This window comes from Caretta caretta, chromosome 14 (assembly GCF_965140235.1).
Source record: "Caretta caretta isolate rCarCar2 chromosome 14, rCarCar1.hap1, whole genome shotgun sequence".
NCBI lineage: Eukaryota > Metazoa > Chordata > Testudines > Cheloniidae > Caretta > Caretta caretta.
In genome coordinates, this window is record NC_134219.1 from 2,095,104 (window position 1) to 2,102,255 (window position 7,152).

A 7,152-nucleotide genomic window follows, 5' to 3' on the forward strand; every position below is an offset into this window, starting at 1 on the left:
GGTGGGGGAGGGATCTTACACAGGGGCTGACAGATCTGCATTCACTCACTTTTGATAAGTGAAGAGAGAAACTCAGAAGCCACCTTTCTGTCCACCTTCAGTCGGTCTTGACCAAACAGACTTGCCACTTCCTCTCAACTTCCTGCAGCTGAACATCTCAAAGACACAAGTGCCTTCCTTAGCAAGATGAGCATCTTGAGACAACATTTTCCTCCCTGATTCAGGCCTCCCACTTGTCCTCATTCCTCCCACCGTCTGTAACCTTGGCTTCATGTTTCTTCCACACCTACAAAATACTCAGCACTTATGCTCAAAGCATTCCTCAAACATTAATCTACACAATCCCCCTTGGATGGAGGCAAGCTTCACCCCCATTTTACAGATGAGGAAACAGAGGCAGAGAGGTTAACTCATGAACTCAAGGCCACAAGGAAGTAGTAGAAGCAGCATTAAAACTCAGGAGCTCCTGATTGCTAGTCCCAGGTTCAGACCACAATGCCTTGTATGGTTACATACTAGTCTCCGTGTTCCCTCTGTACACCGTGGACTTGATTCCACCCAAGCGGAAATTCTCATCCATGCCTCCATCTTGCCCTGCCTGAGATATTGCAATTCATTTTTTTTTTTTTTAAACCACTCTCTCCAAATTCAGACTCCAGTATTCAAAGAACACTCCTATGTGTACTGAATGATGTTTACACAACTCCACTGGCTGTCCTCTCCTTTCAGGAGACTGGTCAAAATTGTCACCCTCCACAGACTGCTCTAGTCTTACTTCTCTCACATCAGTCTTCTCTCTTCACACAATCTCAGCCCAGTGGGTGCAAGAGCCTTCTCCTCTGCTGCATCTGCCTCTCTGGATCTGGCCATCTCATCAACTCTCCACTTTCAACTGTCATCTCTTATCCCTGTCCCCCTCCCACACTCTGCCTACCTCTCTTAATTTCTCTCTTCCTTGGCTATTACTTTTTCATTGTATAACTATTCTAGGTAGATCTAGAGAGTACCTGGGAATGCAGTCTGTAAGAAAGACACTATAAAGCATAATACTGTAGGAATGAGCTAGGTTTAGTCCTTACAAACATTTTCTTCCTGAAGGAAAATTTTCCCCAAGTAGAGCATAAATGCTTAGTCAAAAGCCACAACTTGGATAAACTTCACTGATTCACACCAATGACATTTGAAACAATGTGGGTTTAACACAACAGTTAGCTCTCTCTTACACAATTTTTTAACCTACTTATTTGTTTGTGCTAGCAGCTAGATCTTGCCCTGACACTCAAGGAGGCATGACCCCTGCCCTGAGATGCTCACAATCTGAGGAAAGACACACAGGTAGATGGAGAATAGGGGAAGGGGAGTTAGTTTACGGAGTGCCAAAACTATGACAAGCAGTATATCCACACACAGTCCCTGCCCCAAGAAGCTTGCAAACCATACGGATTTTTCATGATACTAGACTAAAGCACTTATATTAATTTGTATATTTATTCCTTAAAACAGTCTTCGTATCTTAGTTGATGATAAAATTGCAGCAACTGACTGTGCTGAGATCGCTGCCTATCATGCCGACCAGTACCGTCTCATACTCCCTCATCTGTATCCATCTGTTATCTCATCTTAGATTGTAAGCTATTTGGTGCAGGAACCATTTTTTGTTGTGTGTTTGTACAGTGCCTATCACAACAGAGACCTGGTCCACAACCAGGGCTCCTAAGCACTACGGTAATACAAAGATTAATAAAGTCAAGTCACAAGTACTGTGACTATTCAGAGGAAAACAATATTGTTCAAGTTAACTTAAAAGAGAATTTCAGTGATTGGCAGTGGTTAGTTACTACTTGAAACTGCCATGGGAGAGGGTCTAAGAACTATTCCCAGTTCAGCTTCTGCTAAGAATGCAGGGACAGCACATTCTACTCCTGGGGGAACTCTGCATCACCGCATGTGCACAGAATTCATGTCCCCCACAAATTTCTTTGCTTCCCTGCAGAAAAATGACTTCTGACAGGGAAGCCATGAGAACAGTCATGTGCCCCTGCCTGGCAGCACAGATAGGTCGGTTTGGATGCCTGGAGCAGCTGGTAGAAACATAAATCACTGACTGAGGGAGGGCAGTCATGCTTGTGAGAGAAAGCGACACATTCCCTCTCGCTCACCTTGGTGGTACGTTCAGCATGGAGGGGCAGGGCTTCGGGGTGTTTCTGAGGAGGTAGGAGTGGGGCAGGCTCTGTCTCCTCAGGCAGAACAGAATATACTCCTGGGGGAATTCTGCGCTACTGCACAGCGCAGAATTTTGCAGAAATTAACGTGCGCACAGAATTTCCTTTCCGCCACAGAAATAGGCTGCACTGCTGCTGGTCGCCACTAGGGGCCACTGGACCTGGCAGAGCCCAGCTCCCACACAGAAGACACTGCTGCGGGGAGGGAGGGAACTAGAGGGATCCTGGCAGCTGCAGTTCCCAGCACACTCCAAGGAAGCAGACGGAAACGCCATGCAAGCCTGAGACCCAGCATCCGGCTGTTTCTCCCTCTTCCTCCCTGGGCTCTGGGAAGGAGGGGGGCTGGTGTCTGACCCCCTGGCTGGACAGGGGGGAGGAGGAAGGGGCAGAGAAACAGGAACTGGGTTGTCAGAGATTTCTTCAACTCTCTACTACTGGAGGAATTTGTGCATGTGTCTGTATTGTTACAAAAAGAAAAGGAGTACTTGTGGCACCTTAGAACTATTACCAGCAGGAGAGTGAGTTTGTGTGTGAATGGGGGTGGGGGGGGTGAGAAAACCTGGATTTGTGCTGGAAATGGCCCACCTTGATTATCATACACATTTTAAAGAGAGTGGTCACTTTGGATGGGCTATTACCAGCAGGAGAGTGAGTTTGGGGGGGGGGGGGGGGCCGGAGGGTGAGAAAACCTGGATTTGTGCTGGGAATGGCCCAACTTGATGATCACTTTAGATAAGCTATTACCAGCAGGAGAGTGGGGTGGGAGGAGGTATTGTTTCATGGTCTCTGTGTATATAATGTCTTCTGCAGTTTCCACGGTATGCATCTGATGAAGTGAGCTGTAGCTCACGAAAGCTCATGCTCAAATAAATTGGTTAGTCTCTAAGGTGCCACAAATACTCCTTTTCTTTTTGCGAATACAGACTAACACGGCTGTTACTCTGAAACCTGTATTGTTACAGACGTACTAGCTGACAGGTATTTTGAAATAAATTATCAAAATAATTGAAACTGGCATGATTATGTAGTGTTATTTTGACAAACAAAATATTGTGTACAGAATTTTTATTTTTTTGGTGCAGAATGCCCCCAGAAGTAACATTCACACCTTTTGAGGGCAGCACAAAGGACAGGAAGGCATCTTGCTTAGTTATCCTGAGACCCTCCGGCTGACTCCAGAATTGTGTTGCTGAATTCACAGTGGAGTGCATCAGCTAGCCAGTGGGAGGACAGCAAATGTGAAGTGTAGGGGACAGAATGGGGAGGGGAAGGAGAAAGAACAGGATAAAAATGGACACATATTCAAGGTCCCAGGTGGAACACAGTGCTCACTTCTTGTCCCCTCCCATCCCCACTAAGAACAAATGGGGGTAGGAGAACATGTAATTAATATGCATTTTAACATCTGGCTTCTGAGCCCAGGGACCTAAATGTACATTAAAAGGATCTCGAAATGCTGACACTACGTTACAGTTACAAGATTAATGTTTTATAGGCTCCGGAGCCTATAAAACATTCATTATTCATCACATACAAATTACAAAAATAATAATAATACCCTCCTTCAGCACTGATGGCATTGCTACATTAAAAAAAAAACAAGTGGGCAGAAAAAACTACTAGTTTGTTAGCTACAATGTTACATTTACAAATTGCTGTGAAAGGTTTGATGCTGTCGTGTCATTATAGTGTAGTCATAATAAAGCAAGTTTTAAAAAGAATGCGTGTGAGAAATTCATACACACAGAAATAACTACCAATTAATTAACAGAATTGTATCCTCAGAAAAATTGGCTTTCCAGGCACTGGCACCTGTTACATATTGCCAGCTAGCACAGAATCTCCCATTTAACCACTCAGAGATGGGACAGAGTCGCAAATTCATTCCAACCCAAAGTTTTTCTGTTTTCAAATAGAACTGTTTTAATTATTAGCTCATTTTCTGAGCTTGTAAAAAACGGAATTTTACAAATTGCTTGGTACCTGGTAGGCACCCAAGATTGTTTCTAGCAATCTTAATTGCTTATTCTATTAAAAAAAACCACCCAAAAATCCATACATAGCAAAAAGAGAAGCAGTCAAGGAAATAATCCTAAGTACAGTACTGTATAAAATGTGCACATGGTAATGGGACAGAAGGACTAGCAAATGTTCAGAACCCCCAGGGCAGAGACCACACTAAGTGTAGGGTAGGAAGATAGACTCCAGGATTAAGAGAACCACAAGAAGAATCTCAGTGGGATTTAAGCAGCAACCACATGACAAACCCAAGCCACATATATTAGAACATTAGCCCCAGAGCCTAGGCACCCGTTAAACACATTCCTTGTGCTCCTTAATGGCCAAAAGAAGACAGAAGCTGAGAGCATCTGGATCAGGCATGCTTATGGAGGAGACACGTTTATACAGGGTTGCAAGTGAGATCCTTCCTCAGCCTAGAAAATACTATTCCCTTTGTGCAACCATCAGTATCCCCCAACGTGCAAACCTCCCCCCCCCATCCAGGACACAGCTGCCCCTCCTCCTGCAGCCCCTCCCCCCCCATCCAGGACACAGCTCCCCCTCCTCCTGCAGCCCCTCCCCCCCCTTCCAGGACACAGCTCCCCCCCCTCCTGCAGCCCCTCCCCCCCCTTCCAGGACACAGCTCCCCCCCCTCCTGCAGCCCCTCCCCCCCTTCCAGGACACAGCTCCCCCTCCTCCTGCAGCCCCTCCCCCCCTTCCAGGACACAGCTCCCCCTCCTCCTGCAGCCCCTCCCCCCCCTTCCAGGACACAGATCCCCCTCCTCCTGCAGCCCCTCCCCCCCATCCAGGACACAGCTCCCCCTCCTCCTGCAGCCCCTCCCCCCCATCCAGGACACAGCTCCCCCTCCTCCTGCAGCTCCCCCCCCCATCCAGGACACAGCTCCCCCTCCTCCTGCAGCCCCTCCCCCCCCCCATCCAGGACACAGCTCCCCCTCCTCCTGCAGCCCCCCATCCAGGACACAGCTCCCCCTCCTCCTGCAGCCCCTCCCCCCCCTTCCAGGACACAGCTCCCCCTCCTCCTGCAGCCCCTCCCCCCCCATCCAGGACACAGCTCCCCCTCCTCCTGCAGCCCCTCCCCCCCCATCCAGGACACAGCTCCCCCTCCTCCTGCAGCCCCTCCCCCCCCATCCAGGACACAGCCCCCCCCCCCATCCAGGACACAGCTCCCCCTCCTCCTGCAGCCCCTCCCCCTCCCATCCAGGACACAGCTCCCCCTCCTCCTGCAGCCCCTCCCCCCCCATCCAGGACACAGCTCCCCCTCCTCCTGCAGCCCCTCCCCCCCCCATCCAGGACACAGCTCCCCCTCCTCCTGCAGCCCCTCCCCCCCCATCCAGGACACAGCTCCCCCTCCTCCTGCAGCCCCTCCCCCCCTCCAGGACACAGCTCCCCCTCCTCCTGCAGCCCCTCCCCCCCCCTTCAGCCCCTCCCCCCCCCCTTCCAGGACACAGCTCCCCCTCCTCCTGCAGCCCCTCCCCCCCCTTCCAGGACACAGCTCCCCCTCCTCCTGCAGCCCCTCCCCCCCCTTCCAGGACACAGCTCCCCCTCCTCCTGCAGCCCCTCCCCCCCCATCCAGGACACAGCTCCCCCTCCTCCTGCAGCCCCTCCCCCCCCATCCAGGACACAGCTCCCCCTCCTCCTGCAGCCCCTCCCCCCCCCATCCAGGACACAGCTCCCCCTCCTCCTGCAGCCCCTCCCCCCCCTCCAGGACACAGCTCCCCCTCCTCCTGCAGCCCCTCCCCCCCCTTCCAGGACACAGCTCCCCCTCCTCCTGCAGCCCCTCCCCCCCCTTCCAGGACACAGCTCCCCCTCCTCCTGCAGCCCCTCCCCCCCCATCCAGGACACAGCTCCCCCTCCTCCTGCAGCCCCTCCCCCCCCATCCAGGACACAGCTCCCCCTCCTCCTGCAGCCCCTCCCCCCCCATCCAGGACACAGCCCCCCCCCCCATCCAGGACACAGCTCCCCCTCCTCCTGCAGCCCCTCCCCCTCCCATCCAGGACACAGCTCCCCCTCCTCCTGCAGCCCCTCCCCCCCCATCCAGGACACAGCTCCCCCTCCTCCTGCAGCCCCTCCCCCCCCCATCCAGGACACAGCTCCCCCTCCTCCTGCAGCCCCTCCCCCCCCCATCCAGGACACAGCTCCCCCTCCTCCTGCAGCCCCTCCCCCCCCATCCAGGACACAGCTCCCCCTCCTCCTGCAGCCCCTCCCCCCCCATCCAGGACACAGCTCCCCCTCCTCCTGCAGCCCCTCCCCCCCCATCCAGGACACAGCTCCCCCTCCTCCTGCAGCCCCTCCCCCCCATCCAGGACACAGCTCCCCCTCCTCCTGCAGCCCCTCCCCCCCCCATCCAGGACACAGCTCCCCCTCCTCCTGCAGCCCCTCCCCCCCCCATCCAGGACACAGCTCCCCCTCCTCCTGCAGCCCCTCCCCCCCCCCATCCAGGACACAGCTCCCCCTCCTCCTGCAGCCCCTCCCCCCCTCCAGGACACAGCTCCCCCTCCTCCTGCAGCCCCTCCCCCCCCCATCCAGGACACAGCTCCCCCTCCTCCTGCAGCCCCTCCCCCCCCATCCAGGACACAGCTCCCCCTCCCCCTGCAGCCCCTCCCCCTCCAAATTACAGCCCCCGGATGCAGCCCCACCCCCACAGCGCAATCCCCTCCTCCGAGATCCAACCACCCCCGGCTAAGCCCCCGCTCAGGGAGGCGGCCCCAGCACAGCCAGCCCCAGGCGGCAGCCTCACCCCCGCACCGGGTTGCTCGAGACCCACCCCGGCCCGAGGCACAAGGGCCGGGACGAGCGGCTCCCTCCTGCTCCAGCTGCCGCCGCCGCCGCGTTCAGCAACGCGAGGCCGCGCCGGGCGCAGGGGGTGAGGGAGGGGCAACGGGGGCGGGGACATGTGAAGCCCCGCCCC

The 7,152-nt window shown here is 54.2% G+C and overlaps 1 protein-coding gene across 5 annotated transcripts in view; it reads right to left on the reverse strand.

The window, feature by feature from the left end:
- The window catches only part of TBC1D16 (TBC1 domain family member 16), a 40,979-nt gene extending 33,847 nt beyond the window's left edge, over window positions 1-7,132 (reverse strand). Inside the window, exon 1 of one of the 5 annotated variants that reach the window (XM_048818863.2) lies at window positions 6,982-7,132. The gene's annotated coding sequence lies outside the window, so the exon portion shown is untranslated. Of the gene's footprint in view, window positions 1-49; window positions 70-6,981 lie in introns of those variants that run through there. The other 4 variants (XM_048818860.2, XM_048818861.2, XM_048818859.2 and 1 more) reach the window with 4 other exon arrangements.
- Window positions 7,133-7,152: the final 20 nt, after the last annotated feature.